This window comes from Balaenoptera physalus (genome assembly GCF_965194825.1).
Source record: "Balaenoptera physalus genome assembly, chromosome: 16".
Taxonomy (NCBI): Eukaryota; Metazoa; Chordata; class Mammalia; order Artiodactyla; family Balaenopteridae; genus Balaenoptera; species Balaenoptera physalus.
The window spans coordinates 40078305-40099193 of NC_138898.1; the positions used below are offsets into that span (position 1 = coordinate 40078305).

A 20889-nucleotide genomic window follows, 5' to 3' on the forward strand; every position below is an offset into this window, starting at 1 on the left:
GATTCAGAATCTATGCTTGGGACTCAGAGTGGCTGGGGAATAGTCATTTGGAAAAGCTCTGATTATTCATCAGCTAAAACAGGATGATGTGTTCCCAGCTGCGGCTGGGAAATGGGCTATTTTTCTGCAGGGGAGCAGATTCAAATGGCAGACAAAGTTCTAATTCTTTTCACATCTCTGTCTCCGTGGGGCAGCTTTGGTGCAAATCAAAATTGTCCCTGGGTCAAGAAAGCTATGAACCACAGCACAGCCTTGTACTTTTCTCATCTGCAGAAAGAGTCACTTCACAGGCAGCCTTCAGATGTCATCTTCCCAGTGAAAAATCCCTGCGCCAGAGCAGATGTTCCTTGGAAGCAACACCGGAGTCTTTCAGGAGCCAAGGTGAATGAACTGTAAGATTGATTCTTGAAGTTTTCCACATTAAAACCATTTCTGTCATTGTCCTTGGCACTGGTTCTAAAAAAGTGTTCTATAGCCTTGCTTCTCAGGCTTGACCTGTATACAGATCTCCTGGAGACTTGGTTAAACCTCAGACTCTGTTTCAGTAGTTCTGGGGTGGGGCGCTCGAGTTTGTGCGTTTCTTACAAGCTCCCAGAGGAGGCTGATGCAGATCCATGTTGATTTCTGAATCCTACTCCGAGTAGCAGGGGGATACAGAAAGTGGGTGTTGCAAGATGCTGTCCAGCACAAAGGGTCTCTGGCCTGATAAGTTCAAGAAAAAAATAGGTTGCATTTTTACCTTCCTCTTCAAAACCCTGCAAATGAATAAATTAAAGACTCTGAGAAGATCTTCCTGAGGAAGTCTGATACAAAACTAACAGACCATAGAACCATATTTTGGTATGCCATGCTATCTCTTAAGAACCTAGGGAACTTGATTTTTGTGAAAGGAAATAAACGTCTGTTGTGTGGTCACCATTCAAATATTTGTCCAGGCACTTAAGCAGATTGAAGGGGGGTTTAGAAAATGTTTGACCTTCTTTGTAGTGACCCCGGTAACCCTTCTCAGGTGAGTGTCACTGATTCTCCAAATGAGCAAGGCTATAAGTCAGGCTCACGATATCCATGGTAGAACGGTAAATTTTCCACCTAGAGTTCTGGTATTTGAAGTGTATGGTACTCCCTTCAACCAGCTCAAAAAGTTGTTAGAGGTTTAGCTGCCACCGTGCTCTTGTCAAAAGACGAGCTGAGAAAGTGATACACAAGAAAGCTAGATGAGGGGAATTTAAATCCCTTCAAGCATCTTAAACTGTTTGCAAACTTCCACGTGTTTATGTATCAATCCTCTAATAAGTTCCCAGGAAGATTCCTGAGCCATTGCTCCAGAAATGATCATCTTTTGGGTCTTAGGTATATTCTAAAAATCTTCATTTTAGTAAGCATTCCCAGAATTTTCTGATGCAGGTTCTTTGAGGACCACATTTGTAGATTAAGTCCTGTTTCCTTAGAGGCAGAGTACAAGGAACTATCCCAAAACAAGCTTCCTTGTTTTTGCTCTCTGAACATGCACCTTTGTGAGTCATGTTTTCATGCTCTGCCCTGGATTTTTGTGGAGGATATATATAACTGCATGGGAAAACATTAGCATTTTCTCTAAAACTGTTATTAAAGATATTGTCATTATATCAGAAAATCAGAAAATTCTGCAAAAAGACTCTACTGACAGAGAATTACAGCGTTGCTCCTGCAGTTTGGGGTGTAAGCTCAGCAGAAGAACACACTTCTGGATGTGTTTTATTGTAAAAGCAAAGGAAAAGTTTGCTCCTATGACATGACATGTATTTGCATTAACATAAACATATAAACATGTTAATTTTACCCCAAATTGTTAAGTTGGTGTTCTAAGTCATCTGTGCCTTTATGTTTACCCTTGACATGTCACCATACTCCTGGGACATTCCACAGCTTGAGAATTGTAGCAGTATATCTTGATTAGGGTCCCAGAAACAAAGAATAAATGAATAAATGGGTGAAGATTGTCAAAAGGTGCAGTTGCCAGTTATGAGATCAATCAGTCCTGGCAATGTAGTATACTGCATGGTGACTATAGTTAACAATGCTGTATTGTATATTCCAAGGTTGCTAAGAAAGTAGCTCTTAGAAGTCTCATCAAGAAAGAACTGTGTAACTGTGTAGTGACAGATTTAACTAAACTAATTGTGGCAATCATCCTGTAATATACACATATATCAAATCATTGTGTTGTACAACTAAAACTAATACAATGTTATATGTCAATTATATCTCAATAAAAAAGGAATAGTGCATCTCCTTTATAATTTGTTCCCAGAAGTAAAGGTTGTCTTACATTCATATTCTATGATGAGAATTCATTATTTCCTTTTCAAAATTTAAGCTTGGTCGGTAGGATGTTCAGGGTAGAATTACTTAACAACGGTGATTTTTATTAGTTTTGTTGCTGAGTATATTTGTTGAAAATTTCCAACTTTTCTGTATACATTTAATTTCAGTAGTTCTGAATTCTGTTAATTCTCTTATTTTGCGAGTGATTTTAAATCTAAGGCACTTTAGATTTTTAAGCTGATAAAGAATAAATTATTAAGGAATTTTTACTGTTGACTTAAATTCTCTCAACCATCGAAGTCTTCTTACCATTGATTTTTCAATCAGAAATACTCTTCAAAGGAGGGAGTGGAAGAGGTGCAATTACACAGGAGTGACACCAGGGAATGTTTTTGGAATGATGGAGTTGTTATATATCCTGATTGTGGTGGTGGTCACACAAATCTACATGTATGTTAAAACTCAGAATTTTACCCACTCCCAAAAGTCAATTTTATTGTGTTAATTAAAAAATAAAATCAAGAGGAAGGATAACCACAAAAAAAGAAATACTCTTCAATTTTATTGTGGTTGATTCAGGTTCTTCCTGAGGGCTTGGAAACAAAAACTCAGAATGGTTCTGTTATCAGAGTGACTAAAAGGCAAATGGAAGACAGAGATCAGGAGGTCATGAGAGAACAAAGATCATTCTGTTTGAAGACTTCTGGGTGGTTCTGCACCTTTTTATGGAGCTTCAGAAGCCATATTACAGCATTCTTCCAACCTCATTTAGTGGTATTACTATAAAGCATTTTTGCATCTCTTCTCTCACTCAAACCTCCCCATAACAGTACCAGCCTTGCATCATCTTTATCTTAAAGACTGAAGACTGATGCCCAGAAGCCACTGAAGGACCTACCCAATGACAATCAAACAAGAAGCAGAACTGACATTGGAATTTGATCTTCAGATACCAAACCCACAATTGTTCCTCATGGACCTCAGCTGCCAACATTTGCTCACTTGATGCCATATAGTAGGTGTGAATAGTCTCATTTGTCACAGCCTCTTGGCTCTGCCATCTGTCCAGATGGAAAAGTACTGGGCTGGATAATAACTAAGTAAAAGGTATGTGCAAGAAAATAAAGGAAAAACATATTAGTTTTAACAAATCAATGTTCTACAGTTTGATAAAGTGTCGATTGAATGCTTCTCTTTGGACCTAAGATATTTGGGTTGGTTTTAAAATGAGATACAGAGATGACTTTAGCACAAAGGAATTTTTTAAAAATTCCAACTCATTGGCTAAATAAAGCATATTATTTTAATAGAAATGAAGTCCACATGAGTATTGCACACAGATAAGTTTTTCATCAGCAAACCACATTCTCCCCGTGCCTAAGTGACGTCCTGGCCTGGGAATTAAATGACACCCACAGAATATCATGGCAACCAGTTAACATTGGAAAACAAAATGGAGCAAAACAAATAACAACAACAAACAGTCAATTAACCTGTTGATTCTTCCATGTTATATCAAACCTCCACTCTGATTTTTAATCCCTTAATTGCCCCCTTCCTTTAGTAGACACCCAGCGGTGGATCATATGGGTGCTGAATTGACCCTTTCAGGTTACAGTTATTAAGTTTCATGTCGAAGCTATTTAAGTGAAGTTTCTCCCTCTCTCTTTCTTACACACACACACTCAAGTTCAAACAAATACTGAAGGAACATGGTGAGTACTTAATAAATAATTCTTGAAAATAGGTGGATGGAGTTGCCCTGTACCTCAGTGGTTCTCACCATAGCCACCCAATGGGCTCCACATTGACCATTGGTCACTGGATGGCCAGTAGGAGAAGGTTGTTATACAAATAACAAAAACCCCAGGGCAGAGCTATCGTGGGGATATTAGAGATGGACCACAAGCTTCTGGAGACCAGGAACATTTCTTACATTTGCTCTTTATCCTCCGCTCTATCTAGCACAGTGCAGAGCACCTAGAAGATACCCAATAAAGATTTCCTGGTTGGTGGAGTGAAAAAAACAACATCTGCTTCTCTCATTGGGAGAGAAGTTGTGTGGGAAATATTTATGGACTGAATAGAAGCCAGGGGAAGAGAATGAATATTCTCCCTCTTACCTTTCCCTTCAACTTTTTTATTTAGCATATATTACTAATTATGACAATCAATATTTGTAATAGAATATTACATAATTTATACTACTGTTTTGATTTACCACTATTTTTATATTTATTTTGTATATAATCATAGCACACATTGCAAGTAATATCCAACATATCCATAAGACACTCTATGTCCATAAGCTGTACATATTCAATATTTAACTTGTAATATGAGAAATTTTATTAAATGTGACATCCAGTGCAATGACCGTAAAGCATACAACACAGAGTTGATTCTCCTTCAGTGGCAACTTCCTCTCTCTCCCTAGAGGAAGTGAAAACTTTGACCTAATGCAAGTGGTGAAACAAACTCTGCTCACATTGATTTGCCAACAAGAAGACCCACAGTCTAAATACAGAAACTGGACACAGGAAGTTCAGTATTTGTTTTGCATTATAAGGATATTGGAGCCATGGAGGGTTTTTTAAAAAATTTGTTTTGATTATTAGAGATTCAAACAATGTTTACATACAAGACACCAGTCTGTATGATACTATATACTGGCAGAGAGCCAGCTGGTACACATACTGCCCCTATTGTGTGCAGCAGACAACGACCATTGGGCTTTGGCTTTTATAAATTAAATTAACAAACATTTAATGGAAACCAGTTTTAACAGATGGCTTGGCCAGATTTAGGAGAAAGTTTTTTGTTTTTGTTTTTTTCAGTTCCTTCCCACTGACAGCTGTTGATAGAACCAGACTGTTACTAACTCTTCATCTTGTCTACCAATTTATATTGACACAAATTTTTTACATTTATTTTATGTTTTAATTTTAATTTCTTACTTTACTTTTTTAAAAAACAATTTTGGATTCTCCCAGCTACTTAGTTACTTCTTCCCTTCAAACACTGGGCTCTGATATGAGGTCACAGGCATTGTGGCTGGAGTCCCTAGAGAGAGGGTGCCCGGAATAGAGTCCACTGGGGATGGTCCCCTTGCCAGGGGAGCACCAAAAAGTACTGAGAAGAAATTATTCCATATCCTCTTACCACATCCACTCTGTGGGGCAGCATTTTCCACTCTTGTTTGTGGAATCCAGAGTTCTTTCTCTTTGTTTTCACTTTTCTAGTCCATTAAAGGTACATTAAAAGCCCTAGAACCTTAGTGAATTCATTATGCATTTATGAAGTTCAATTCCTACTCACTCAAACCCTATCATGGAATTAACTGCCATCTATGCATATGAAATCCTATTGTACTTTCTTATTTCATTTTATGGAAAAGTTTGTTTTTTTTGTTTTTTTTGTTTTTTTTATAAATTTATTTCTTTATTTATTTATTGGGTGCGTTGGGTCTTCGTTTCTGTGCGAGGGCTTTCTCTAGTTGCGGCGAGCGGGGGGCCACTCTTCATCGCGGTGCGCGGGCCTCTCACTGTCACGGCCTCTCTTGTTGCGGAGCACAGGCTCCAGACGCGCAGGCTCAGTAGTTGTGGCTCACAGGCCCAGTTGCTCCGCGGCATGTGGGATCTTCCCAGACCAGGGCTCGAACCCGTGTCCCCTGCATTGGCAGGCAGATTCTCAACCACTGCGCCACCAGGGAAGCCCGAAAAGTTTGTTTTTTGAAGATGCTAATTAATTTGCCAATATGACAATACTTTTCATTATAAAATTTTATTTTGAACACTTACAGTAATTCTCCTCTGAAAAAAATTTTTAGGAATGAATTATTACTAATATTATATATAGGCATGTATATCACACATTGTTAGTTATGATTTGTATGTATCTTAAATCTCCTAGTAAATATAAGGTTGCCAGATATAATAGAGTGTACTCAGTTAAATGTGAATTTCTGATAAATCATGAATATTTTTTAGTGTAAGTATATTCCAAAACATGCACAAGACACTAAAATATTAGTCATTTTTTATGAAATTCTAATTTAACCTGGCATCTTGTATTTTTAGTTGCTAAATCTGCCAACTCTAAGTACATTGTAAGTGTCTCCAGTCATCATAGTTTATGCTTCCCTTTTTCTAATACTTGCTTGGCCTGCATTGTGCTCTCTAATAGCATAAAATCTTAACTGCTAAAATATCAGACAGAGAATAGTTTTCCATGTTTGGTTCAAAGCTGTTCACACATATTTTATAGATAAGGTATTTCTTAGGCACTATTTTAGGGAGTACGGGTTATAACTGATAATACTAAAATTGATTATGACTTATCTTTATCAGTCATGTAATTGCTCTTTAGTAAAATAAAGGCAACGGGTACCATAAAAAGAGGAGCAAACCATAAGTCTAGAGACCTGAGTTCTAGTTTCATCTCCGACACATTCTCTGGGTCTCTATATTATCATCTGTGACTGTGAGCACATCTATGGTGTCATAGATTCACTGCATTCGTGACTCAATTCCTTTCTCCTCTTCGTAACCACACCTTTTGACATAGGAGGTGGTGGAGACTATTTCTGTGCCTCTTGATTCTGACTGTGGCCACATGACTAATTTGGGCCAATTACATAGGAGGTGGTGGAGTCTATTTCTGTGCCTCTTGATTCTGACTGTGGCCACATGACTAATTTGGGCCAATTAAATGTTAGCAGATGGGATACATGCAGAAGCTTGAAAACCAACTGTATATGTGTGTTTCTGCTTCCACTAGTGCACAGCTGCCTTCGCCATGAGAACATGCCCTGGCTAGCCTGTTGGAGGGACGGGAGAGTGAGGTAGAGAAGAACATTTAGCCTCTATGCATTCCTGACTCTCACCCAGGACAGGAGATAATCAGACTGAAAGATTTTACTTTTCTTCAAGAATCATTACTCATCATTTGTATATAGATATCAGCAAGGTTTCAGGAAAACATATTCATACATGCATATTGGAGTCTTAAGCAAAATCTGATCTGGCCCTGAGCTTATAAAGGACCTACGGACAAACTTTATTTTTTATACTGCATCACCCTTTCTAAGTTTAAAGAAAATAAAACAAGAAAGGATTATAGGATAAAAAGCAAATAAAAATGAAGTGTGAGTACCAAAGGCTGGTTGGTCCACGTGGTAAGTTTGCTGGGCAACTTAAGCTGAATGTGTGAAGGTAAAGTTTGGGTGCTCATTTGTGTGGGCGTAGCTGTGGCAAAGGCTGGAAATGGATACTGCATGGAACTGACTTCATCCAGCTGCTTGCATGAGTTTCTCTGACCATCTGACTTGTTCTTTACGGCTGTTGCTGAACAGAGTAGGGAGATATGAGCGCTTTTCTGTTAGTGCCCTACTCAGCAGAATGTTGAATTGTCTCATCTCCATGCGTTATTTTTTTTTTTTTAACATCTTTATTGGAGTATAATTGCTTTACAATGGTGTGTTAGTTTCTGCTTTGTAACAAAGTGAATCAGTTATACATATACATACCTTCCCACATCTCCTCCCTCTTGCGTCTCCCCCCCCACCCTCCCCATCCCACCCCTCCAGGCGGTCACAAAGCACCGAGCTGATCCCCCTGTGCTATGCGGCTGCTTCCCACTAGCTATCTATTTTACATTTGGTAGTGTATATATGTCCCTGCCACTCTCTCACCCTGGCACATCTTACCCCTCCCCCTCCCAATATCTTCAAGTCCATTCTCTAGTAGGTCTGTGTCTTTATTCCCGTCTTGCCATTAGGTTCTTCACGACCTTTTTTTTTTTTTTTTCCTTAGATTCCATATATATGTGTTAGCATACTGTATTTGTTTTTCTCTTTCTGACTTACTTCACTCTGTATGACAGACTCTAACTCCATCCACCTCACTACAAATACCTCCATTTCATTTCTTTTTATGGCTGACTAATATTCCATTGTATATATGTGCCACTCTTCTTTATCCATTCATCCGATGATGGACACTTAGGTTGCTTCCATGTCCTAGCTATTGTAAATAGAGCTGCAATGAACATTTTGGTACATGACTCTTTTTGAATTATGGTTTTCTCAGGGTATATGCCCAGTAGTGGGATTGCTGGGTCGTATGGTAGTTCTATTTTTAGTTTTTTAAGGAACCTCCATACTGTTCTCCATAGTGGCTGTATCAATTTATATTCCCACCAACAGTGCAAGAGTGTTCCCTCTTCTCCACACCCTCTCCAGCATTTATTGTTTCTAGATTTTTTGATGATGGCCATTCTGACCGGTGTGAGATGATATCTCATTGTAGTTTTGATTTGCATTTCTCTAATGATTAATGATGTTGAGCATTCTTTCATGTGTCTGTTGGCAATCTTTGGAGGAATGTCTATTTAGGTCTTCTGCCCATTTTTGGATTGGGTTGTTTGTTTTCTTGTTATTGAGCTGCATGAGCTGCTTGTAAATCTTGGAGGTTAATCCTTTGTCAGTTGCTTCATTCGCAAATATTTTCTCCCATTCTGAGGGTTGTCTTTTGGTCTTGTTTATGGTTTCCTTTGCTGTGCAAAAGCTTTTAAGTTTCATTAGGTCCCATTTGTTTATTTGTGTTTTCATTTCCATTTCTCTAGGAGCTGGGTCAAAAAGGATCTTGCTGTGATTTATGTCACAGAGTGTTCTGCCCAAGTTTTCCTCCAAGAGTTTGATAGTGTCTGGCCTTACACTTAGATCTTTAATCCATTTTGAGTTTATTTTTGTGTATGGTGTCAGGGAGTGTTCTAATTTCATACTTTTACATGTACCTGTCCAGTTTTCCCATCATCACTTATTGAAGAGGCTGTTTTTTCTCCACTGTATATGCTTGCCTCCTTTATCAAAGATAAGGTGACCATATGTGCGTGGGTTTATCTCTGGGCTTTCTATCCTGTTCCATTAATCTATGTTTCTGTTTTTGTGCCAGTACCAAACTGTCTTGATTACTGTAGCTGTGTAATATAGTCTGAAGTCAGGGAGCCTGATTCCTCCAGCTCCATTTTTCGTTCTCAAGATTGCTTTGGCTATTCGGGGTCTTTTGTGTTTCCATACAAATTGTGAAATTTTTTGTTCTAGTTCTGTGAAAAATGCCAGTGGTAGTTTGATAGGGATTGCATTGAATCTGTAGATTGCTTTGGGTAGTAGAGTCATTTTCACAATGTTGATTCTTCCAATCCAAGAACATGGTATATCTCTCCATCTATTTGTATCATCTTTAATTTCTTTCATCAGTGTCTTATAATTTTCTGCATACAGGTCTTTTGTCTCCTTAGGTAGGTTTATTCCTAGATATTTTATTCTTTTGGTTGCAAAGGTAAACGGGAGTGTTTTCTTAATTTCACTTTCAGATTTTTCATCATTAGTGTATAGGAATGCAAGAGATTTCTGTGCATTAATTTTGTATCCTGCTACTTTACCAAATTCATTGATTAGCTCTAGTAGTTTTCTGGTAGCATCTTTAGGATTCTCTATGTATAGTATCATGTCATCTGTAAACAGTGACGGCTTTACTTCTTCTTTTCCGATTTGGATTCCTTTTATTTCTTTTTCTTCTCTGATTGCTGTGGCTAACACTTCCAAAACTATGTTGAATAATAGTGGTGAGAGTGGGTAACCTTGTCTTGTTCCTGATCTTAGTGGAAATGGTTTCAGTTTTTCACCATTGAGGACAATGTTGGCTGTGGGTTTGTCATATGTGGCCTTTATTATGTTGAGGAAAGTTCCCTCTATGCCTACTTTCTGCAGGGCTTTTATCATAAATGGGTGTTGAATTTTGTCAAAAGCTTTCTCTGCATCTATTGAGATGATCATGTGGTTTTTCTCCTTCAATTTGTTAATATGATGTATCACGTTGATTGATTTGCGTATATTGAAGAATCCTTGCATTCCTGGAATAAACCCCACTTGATCATGGTGTATGATCCTTTTAATGTGCTGTTGGATTCTGTTTGCTAGTATTTTGTTGAGGATTTTTGCATCTATGTTCATCAGTGATATTGGCCTGTAGTTTTCTTTCTTTGTGACATCTTTGTCTGGTTTTGGTATCAGGGTGATGGTGGCCTCGTAGAATGAGTTGGGGAGTGTTCCTCCTTCTGGAATATTTTGGAAGAGTTTGAGAAGGATAGGTGTTAGCTCTTCTCTAAATGTTTGATAGAATTCGCCTGTGAAGCCATCTGGTCTTGGGCTTTTGTTTGTTGGAAGATTTTTAATCACAGTTTCAATGTCAGTGCTTGTGATTGGTCTGTTCATATTTTCTATTTCTTCCTGGTTCAGTCTCAGCAGATTGTGCATTTCTAAGAATCTGTCCATTTCTTCCAGGTTGTCCATTTTTTTGGCATATAATTGCTTGTAGTAATCTCTCATGATCATTTGTATTTCTGCAGTGCCAGTGGTTACTTCTCCTTTTTCATTTCTAATTCTATTGATTTGAGTCTTCTCCCTTTTTCTCTTGATGAGTCTGGCTAATGGTTTATCAAATTTGTTTATCTTCTCAAAGAACCAGCTTTTAGTTTTATTGATCTTTGCTATAGTCTCCTTCATTTCTTTTTCATTTATTTCTGATCTGTTCTTTATGATTTCTTTCCTTCTGCTAGCTTTGGGGTTTTTTGTTCTTCTTTCTCTAAATGCTTCAGGTGCAAGGTTAGGTTGTTTATTCAAGATGTTTCCTGTTTCTTGATGTAGGCTTGTATTGCTATAAACTTCCCTCTTAGAACTGCTTTTGCTGCATCCCATAGGTTTTGGGTCGTCGTGTCTCCATTGTCGTTTGTTTCTAGGTATTTTTTTTTTTTTCTTTTTTTTTTTTTAACTTTAATTTATTTATTTATGGCTGTGTTGGGTCTTCGTTTCTGTGCGAGGGCTTTCTCTAGTTGTGGCAAGCGGGGGCCACTCTTCATCGCGGTGCGCGGGCCTCTCACTGTCGCGGCCTCTCTTGCTGTGGAGCACAGACTCCAGACGCGCAGGCTCAGCAGTTGTGGCTCACGGGCCTAGTTGCTCCGCGGCATGTGGGATCTTCCCAGACCAGGGCTCGAACCCGTGTCCCCTGCATTGGCAGGCAGACTCTCAACCACTGCGCCACCAGGGAAGCCCTGTTTCTAGGTATTTTTTGATTTCCGCTTTGATTTCTTCAGTGATCACTTCGTTATTAAGTACTGTATTGTGTAGCCTCCATGTGTTTGTATTTTTTACAGATCTTTTCCTGTAATTAATATCTAGTCTCATAGCACTGTGGTCAGAAAAGATACTTGATATGATTTCAATTTTCTTAAACTTACCAAGGCTTGATTTGTGACCCAAGATATGATCTATCCTGGAGATTGTTCCATGAGCACTTGAGAAAAATGTGTATTCTGTTGTTTTTGGGTGGAATGTCCTATAAATATCAATTAAGTCCATCTTGTTTAATGTATCATTTAAAGCTTGTGTTTCCTTATTTATTTTCATTTTGGATGATCTGTCCATTGGTGAAAGTGGGGTGTTAAAGTCCCCTACTATGATTGTGTTACTGTCGATTTCCCCTTTTATGACTTTTAGTATTTGCCTTATGTATTGAGGTGCTCCTATGTTGGGCGCATAAATATTTACAATTGTTATACCTTCCTCTTGGATCGATCCCTTGATCATTATATAGTGTCCTTCTTTGTCTCTTGTAATAGTCTTTATTTTAAAGTCTATTTTGTCTGATATGAGAATTGCTACTCCAGCTTTCTTTTGATTTCCATTTGCATGGAATATCTTTTTCCATCCCCTCACTTTCAGTCTGTATGTGTCTCTAGGTCTGAAGTGGGTCTCTTGTAGACAGCATATATATGGGTCTTGTTTTTGTTTCCATTCAGCCAGTCTGTGTCTTTTGGTGGGAGCATTTAATCCATTTACATTTAAGGTAATTATCGATATGTATGTTCCTATTCCCATTTTCTTAAATGTTTTGGGTTTGTTATCGTAGGTGTTTTCCTTCTCTTGTGTTTCTTGCCTAGAGAAGTTCCTTTAGCATTTGTTGTAAAGCTGGTTTGGTGGTGCTGAACTCTCTCAGCTTTTGCTTGTCTGTAAAGGTTTTAATTTCTCCATCCAATCTGAATGAGATCCTTGCTGGGTAGAGTAATCTTGGTTGTAGGTTTTTCTCCTTCATCACTTTAAGTATATCCTGCCACTCCCTTCTGGCTTGCAGAGTTTCTGCTGAAAGATCAGCTGTTAACCTTATGCGGATTCCCTTGTGTGTTATTTGTTGTTTTTCCCTTGCTGCTTTTAATATGTTTTCTTTATATTTAATTTTTGATAGTTTGATTAATATGTGTCTTGGCGTGTTTCTCCTTGGATTTATCCTGTATGGGACTCTCTGTGCTTCCAGGGCTTGATTAACTATTTCCTTTCCCATATTAGGGAAGTTTTCAACTATAATCTCTTCAAATATTTTCTCAGTCCCTTTCTTTTTCTCTTCTTCTTCTGGGACCCCTATAATTCGAATGTTGGTGCATTTAATGTTGTTCCAGAAGTCTCTGAGACTGTCCTCAGTTCTTTTCATTCTTTTTTCTTTATCCTGCTCTGCAGTAGTTATTTCCACCATTTTATCTTCCAGGTCACTTATCCATTCTTCTGCCTCAGTTATTCTGCTATTGATCCCATCTAGAGTATTTTTAATTTCATGTATTGTGTTTTTCATCATTGCTTGTTTCCTCTTTAGTTCTTCTAGGTCCTTGTTAAATGTTTCTTGCATTTTTTCTATTCTATTTCCAAGATTTTGGATCATCCTTACTATCATTATTCTGAATTCTTTTTCAGATAGACTGCCTATTTCCTCTTCATTTGTTAGGTCTGGTGTGTTTTGACCCTGCTCCTTCATCTGCTGTGTGTTTTTCTGTCTTCTCATTTTGCTTATCTTACTGTGTTTGGGGTCTCCTTTTCACAGGCTGCAGGTTTGTAGTTCCTGTTGTTTTTGGTATCTGTCCCCAGTGGCTAAGGTTGGTTCAGTGGGTTGTGTAGGCTTCCTGGTGGAGGGGACTAGTGCCTGTGTTCTGGTGGATGAGGCTGGATCTTGTCTTTCTGGTGGGCACATCCACGTCTGGTGGTGTGTTTTGGGGTGTCTGTGGCCTTATTATGATTTTAGGCAGCCTTGCTAATGGATGGGGCTGTGTTCCTGTCTTGCTAGTTGTTTGGCATAGGGTGTCCAGCACTGTAGCTTGCTGGTCGTTGAGTGAAGCTGGATCTTGATGTTGAGATGGAGATCTCTGAGAGATTTTCGCTGTTTGGTATTATGTGGAGCTGGGAGGTCTCTTGTGGACCAGTGTCCTGAACTTGGCTCTCCCACCTCAGAGGCACGGCCCTGATGCCTGGCTGGAGCACCAAGAGCCTTTCATCCACATGGCTCAGAATAAAAGGGAGAAAAAATAGAAAGAAAGAAAGAAAGAGGATAAAGTAAAATAAAATAAAGCTATTATAATAAAAAATAAGAAAAAAAATTTTTAAGGAAAAATTTTTAAAATTTTTAAAAAAATAAACTTATTAATTTTTTATAATAAAAAATAAGAAAAAAATTATTAAGAAAAAATTTATTGAGAAAAAAATTTTTAATTTTTTAAAATAAAAAATATGAAATAAGGAAAAAATTAGTAAGAAAACATTTATTAAGGAAAAAATTTTTTAAGTAAAAAAAAAAAAAAAAAAAGACAGACCAAACCCTAGGACAAATGGTGAAAGCAAAGCTATACAGACAAAATCTCACCCAGAAGCATACACATATACACTCACAAAAAAAGGAAAAGGGGAAAAAATATATCCTGCTCCCAAAGTCCACCTCCTGAATTTGGGATGATTCGTTGTCTATTCAGTTATTCAACAGATGCAGATACATCAAGTTGTTTGTGGAGCTTTAATCCGCTGCTTCTGAGGCTGCTGGGAGAAATTTCTCTTTCTCTTCTTTGTTCGTACAGCTCCCGGGGTTCAGCTTTGGATTTGGACCCTCCTCTGCATGTAGGTTGCTTGAGGGCATCTGTTCTTCGCTCACACAGGATGAGGTTAAAGGAGCAGCTGCTTCGGGGGCTCTGGCTCACTCAGGTTGGGGGGAGGGAAGGATATGGATGCAGGGCGAGCCTGCGGCGGCAGAGGCCGGCGTGACGTTGCAGCAGCCTGAGGCGTGCCATGCGTTCTCCCAGGGAAGTTGTCCCCGGATCACGGGAGCCTGTTCATGGCAGGCTGCACAGGCTCCCGGGAGGGGCGTTGTGGAGAGTGACCTGTGCTCGCACACATGCTTCTTGGTGGCGGCAGCAGCAGCCTTAGCGTCTCATGCTCGTCTCTGGGGTCCGCGATGATATCCGCGGCTCGCGCCCGTCTCTGGAGCTCGTTTAGGCGGTGCTCTGAATCCCCTCTCCTTGCGTGCCGTGAAACAAAGGGCAAGAAAAAGTCTCTTGCCTCTTCGGCAGCTGCAGACTTTTTCCCGGACTCCTCCCCCCCCGCCCTGGCTAGCTGTGGTGCGCTAACCCCTTCAGGCTTTGTTCACGCCGCCAACCCCAGTCCTCTCCCTGTGATCTGACCGAAGCCCGAGCCTCAGCTCCCAGCCCCCGCCTGCCCCAGCGGCTGAGCAGACAAGCCTCTCGGGCTGGTGAGTGCTGCTCGGCACCGATCCTCTGTGCGGGAATCTCTCCGCTTTGCCCTCCGCACCCCTGTTGCTGCGCTCTCCTACGTGGCTCCGAAGTTTCCCCCCTCTGCCACCCGCAGTCTCCACCCGCAAAGGGGCTTCCTAGAGTGTGGAAACCTTTCCTCCCTCACAGCTCCCTCCCACTGGTGCAGGTCCCGTCCCTATTCTTTTGTCTCTGTTATTTCTTTTTTCTTTTGCCCTACCGAAGTCCGTGGGGAGTTTCTTGCCTTTTGGGAGGTCTGACGTCTTCTGCCAGCATTCAGTGGGTGTTCTGTAGGAGCAGTTCCACGTGTAGATGTATTTCTAATGTATCTGTGGGAAGGAAGGTGATCGCCACCTCTTACTCTTCCACCATCTTGCCCAGACCCCCTCCATGCGTTATTAAACTGAACTTTTTTTCAAACTTTTTACATTTGTTTTCCATTTTTAATGGATTAAGAAGGAAGGATCATCCAGATCAGACAAGGCCAGAGGTCTGATGGCTCCTTTTTTTTCCGCTGTGTCAAATAACAAAAATGTTACAATTTAGTAATGAGTTTGATGTTCTTTACTTAAGAGAAAACAATACATGGATTGGGGGAGTACAGAGCTTCACAAACAGTGGGGAACATTTCCCAAGGGATTTTGGGCAAGAGCATTAGAAGCAGCAACTCAAAAACAAGGCACGGTTGTCTAGGAAGCCGGGGACTTCCTGGTAAGGAGGGCAGGTCCTGTTTTCTAGGGTAAGGTGAGCCAGCTAAAGCTGAGCTGGAGGGTATATGTTAGCTTTCCTAGACAGTGAGGCATTTCCCATAAGTTTGGGCTGACTTAGGTTGAGATTTGTGATGTGGGCCAGGCTATTGGGACAACCTCTCTTTTGAAGGTCCCAATACATACAAATTTCCTTTATCAGTCAGTAGGTTTCTGTTTCAAAGGGCTGTGAGGGAGGGGAAGGAGAGGAAGGATTTAGGGTGACTTATTCCAGAACTAAGCCTTTATCATGTCTCCATATACTCCTTTCCTAGTAAGTAAACTGCATCCTTAAGGAGGGTTACCTGTGTTTAACCTGGGCTTAAATAAAACATGGAAAGTACCACGGATCAAAATTCTCACCAGACTGTGACAGGGGTATCACAGGGTCTACTTAGAAACTTGTACAAATACCACAATTAGTCCTCCTCTTCCTAGTAATTTCACATTGCTAAGCAACCCTAGTCTAACACCAGTAGAACCCAGAATAATGAAAGTAGATGAAAGCAGTGGGCATTTTCTTCAGTTTCTAACTTGGGAGGGAATTCCTAGATATAATAGGTATGTGGGGGGAAAATCTTGTTGACAGAACAACAATTCATTCACTTCCCTAACTAGACTAGTCATGTACTGTACTTCAGGGCAAACAATAAGGTTATTGTTTGGATGGGAAAACAAGCAATTCGTTGGAAGGTGAAAAGGTGAAAATGTTCTATAAGCTGGTTCTGTTTGGGAAGGCTGCACGTCATTTTCCAGGTAGTCTTAAAAGATGCATGTAACTGACAAATGTTTGAAGATTTGCCTGCCCACTCCTGAAAGCAAGGATTTCTTGTAGTTTTCTTACTGCTTTTGGGGGTGGGGGGTTTCTTTTTGTTTTGATGTATTTAGATCCAATCTCCCAACACACTCCTTAAGTAAGGGCAGTAGGGTCCAAGATAACACTGTCTGTTCTGTTTCTCTCTAGCATACAAGCATTGGAGGTTTGTGGCTGGGAATCCTTCAAAAGTGACAACCCATCAGTGAGTTAATAAGACCCCGGACTGTGATGAACGAAGCTGCTGGTGGGTTCAGTTTATACTCCAGTTAGGGGACTTTGCCAGGGCAGCCTCATGTTTTGGGTTCCCTCTTTTCCTTATTTTGCATTAATTTCTTAGCTAATGGTGGTCCAGTTAGGATGGGTTGGGGAGGAAAGGGAAAAAAGCCTGAAGACTTGGGGGAAAAGAATAGAAATTTGGAAGGCCCTGTACCACATCTAGTACTGCATTTCTGAATTCTATAGAATCAGAGACTTTTGTTGTTGTGAATCGTATTTAGATATTTACAGACGGGGTTTGGGGTTAGATACTTACAAACTGGGTTGGGGTTACCTACTGATCCTCAAAAATGTATTATACATACAATATTTAGAATCTATTTTAATCATTTTCATTTCTTAATGAAAACACACCCTTAACTTGGCCTGATGTTTTTCTGTAAGTTTCTGTACCTAGGGACCTGTTTTTGTTTGATCGACTTTTATTAAAATAAACAAATAAATATAGCCCAATTTGTATTTTCTCTGTAAGCACAAAATGGCAGGCATCCAGGCCCCCCAAGGGAAATCTTTGAATATACATATACCCACACACATACTGAATAAGCTCTCCCCATCCTGCTCTTCTGAATTTCCATCCTTCCATCCCTGTGAAGTAGCTAAGTCTCTAAGAAAGATTTAGGCAAATTTTCAAGTAGTAGGTGTTGGGAATCTGGCCCCTTATATTCTGTCTACAGAAACTTCTGTGGGCGCCATGGTCAGACTGGATGCTTCTTCCTACATTTGTTTATGGGTTCCTCCCAAGTATTTGGATCTCTCTGGTTTCCATTTGAATGTCTGCGGCTGAGAGCAACCATGTGAGCAAAAATAGTCCAGGGGCAAAACAACCTCAGACAGACTGCAGTGAACAGGGAACTGCAGCCTGAGATATCTGCATTGTCATCATTCGGTGCTAAAAGGAGGTCAGTGGATGTTTCTGGATTTGAGGCATAGGCAGGATATGGAATCTTGGAAGATTTTTCTTCTATTGATATCCATGTGATTGGGGGGTTTTTGCTAATAGTTCTTGCTGCTAACTTTGAGTGCCAGAGCAAATAATAGTGGCCAGGGAAATAAAGCCCTTTGGAGCTCATTTAAAGAAAACTAAAAGGAGATTTTTCCTGCCAACCTGGGCTTCATCTTTCAACCCACAACTGAGAGAGCTGGAGACAGAGACATACACTGGAGTCTGGCGGACAGTTCATAAAAAAGGAGTTGCCATTAATTTCTGTGTATTGGTTTGACTACTGATCTGATGATTGTCATATTACCTGCTATTACGTTTACTATGTGCTCCTCATGAATCGTCATTTTGTTCCCTCCAACAATACTTCAAAGTAAGTATGATCACTGCCCCCCAATTTACAGATAGGGAAACTGATGCACAGACAGTGATTTGCTCATGGATATATGGCTAGAAAGTAGGGAGAAGGAAGATGGAACTGAACTCAGGAAGGCTGGTCCCATGCCTTGTAGTTACCCAGTATTTTTATTACCCTGGCCTTTGTTTCTTTATCCTTCTTCGTTTTCCCTTTTTCATACAGACTACCTTTGAAAATATCCAGGATCTTGATTAGAGGGTCGTAAAAGATCAATCATGGACCTGACTGATAAGAGTAAAATTTGTGGGATACTGGAGGATTTCGTTGCCCCTGCAAACATTGTCATAATTAACCCAAGTCATCAGGAATTGGTTTTCTCTCAATTTGTACAGCTGTCTTATTATTTCTAAGAAATATTTCCCTTTAATGCTTTTCAATTCATAAAAATAATTCCCAGAATTTAGAACTGAAAAATCTTTTCTAACACTTTTTGGGGGCCATAGTAAGTAAAAATTGGATACCTGTTTGAATTTGGAAGTACCTTCCAGCTTAGACCACAAAATAAGGGTATGTGGGAGGGAGGAATTGTAGCCTAGCACCATGATGATGATTTTAAGCTGTGACATCATGAACCAGGTCCAAATCTTGGCCTTGACACTGATTTTTGCCCAGGCAAGTTAAATAACTTTTACATGCCTCTGTTTCCTCATCTGTAAAATGGGAATAATAACAGAGCCTACTTCATGGGGTTGTTATGATGTTCATAATGGGTATTTTAAGCATTGAAAACCACATTTTGTATGAGAAAGTGCTTAATAAACATTAGATATTTTTACTCATTCTTAAAGGCTCCCACATAAAGTTACCTGGTGCAAATTGTGTGCACATTCCAAACAAAACATTCTAGAGGTTTCTTTCATCAGTGATATAAGATTGTCTAAATGTCAGGTATTTTATGTCACCTTCCTGAAATACAGCAGGTTGGAAACGTAGGTGTCATCTTCAACAACTCTCTCTCACTCCATACATAAAATTTGTCACTCAAACTAATAGATCATCCCTTCATTATGACTCTGAAATTGCCCACTTTCTGTTCCCCAAATTAGAACTACCTGGCACCCTGTGCATACAAGTTCCCCCCACTTCCCCGGGGCCCACCCCTCACTCACAGCCCCCTGGGCAGCTCTTCCATAGCAGGATCCTTTCCCCACCAGTTGCCTTTTGGAGTCGCTCCAGATATCTTAACTCCTGCCGTAACCTGGTCTTGCCTGCCCACTTTCGTGGCCCTTTCATTTCTGAGCAAGTATTTATATTCTACCTACACTTGGGAGCCTTGAATCTTTAAATTATCCTCCTCTTACCCCTGACCAAGATACTAACTTCAGATTTCCTTTGCTCCTCACTCAAAGCTCAGGGCCAGTCCCAACTCTTTGGGATCCAGCCTTGTCAAGCTGGGTATATGCAATATTGTCAGTGTTTTTCACACTGGGGATCTCATTAAAACAAGAGATTCTAGGTTAGTGGGTCTGGGATGGAGCCTGAACCTCTGTATTTCTAACAAACTCCCTGGTGATAGAGGCGCTGCTGTGAGTAGCAAGGCTGTAGATTTCCTAAAGAACCTCTTAACTTTTCCCTCTGCTTTTCATCCTGGCTTCTCCAATTGTCCCTACTGCCAGAGCTGTTCCCTCAAACAGTCCTGCTTATTTATCTTTAATGGCTCCCCTCAGTTTATAGAAAAAAAATCCAAACACATTTGCAGAGCATTCAAGTTACTCAACTTGAAATGCTATTAACTAGTCAAAGACCAGTTAAGTAATAACTCCTCCTCCCCAAATCTTCACCTATGATCAGCCTTAATCGCCTGTTTGCACCTCTGATAAGCCCTTTCGTTACTTTTCATTCATGGATAGTAGGAATTTGTTCTTGCCTCCACTCTAAAGAGCTCTTTGAGAGTCCAGCTTTGCATTCCCGATCCAAGCTCAGAGCTGGAGAGATGGCTAGTGCTAAGCTCCCAGTCAAGTGAATTGTGTTAAGACTCTTGAGTTACCAGGGCGTGGTCACAGTGCTGGAGGCAGCAGAATGACTGTGATGGATGCTTTTGTTGTAAATGACTTAAAATAAAAAAATTTTTTTTGGGTGGGGGGCAGTTGTAAATTCCAAACTGAGAGGAAGAAAGAACTAAGCTTCAACACTGAGAATTTTAAAACACCAATTGAAGATTACTATCGGCTTTCCTCTTTTGCAGACAGCTACTGCTTTTAAAAAGTGTTGTTTCAAAAAAAAAAGAAAAAAAAAAGTGTTGTTTCTATGACTCCATGAGTCTGAGAGAAGTAGACCATGAATGTCTGGGTGTTCATGTTTAAATGTTGATAGCAGCTTACTGATTTTTTCTTCATGGTTCTGTGATGATGCTTACACATGATTTTGAATTCCTTACATTTTCTCTCTTTGATACAGTCGTTAGAACTCAGTGCACAATGATTCACCACTTTACAGGTGTAACTCGGTCCATTTTTTCCCCATTACAATCTGATTAAATTGCTTATTTAATTATGCTTATAGAAGCTTAACGTTAAAATTTTATTAAAGCATCACTTATTTGCATAATAGTGTCAGTGGCCAACCTTTAAAGATGGGTTTAGTTACTATAATATTCCTGAATCACAGAGGCATTGGTTCAGACCCATTCTCTGTCATAAATTCATAATGCCAGCAGCCAACACCTCCTTTAAGAACTCAAGATGCAAATTAGTTTTCCATTCCCAACGTTCTTTGGATGTATTCACAGAAAATTGGAGAGAGTCCTGTA

The 20889-nt window shown here is 39.8% G+C and overlaps 1 long non-coding RNA gene across 1 annotated transcript in view; it reads left to right on the plus strand.

Moving 5' to 3' along the window:
* Positions 1-20349, plus strand: part of LOC309644504 — a 30507-nt gene extending 10158 nt beyond the window's left edge. The window contains exons 4-5 of the long non-coding RNA XR_014254459.1: positions 274-3411; positions 16651-20349. This is a non-coding gene — a long non-coding RNA (uncharacterized lncRNA). The remainder of the gene's footprint in view (positions 1-273; positions 3412-16650) is intronic.
* The last annotated feature ends 540 nt before the right edge of the window (positions 20350-20889 follow it).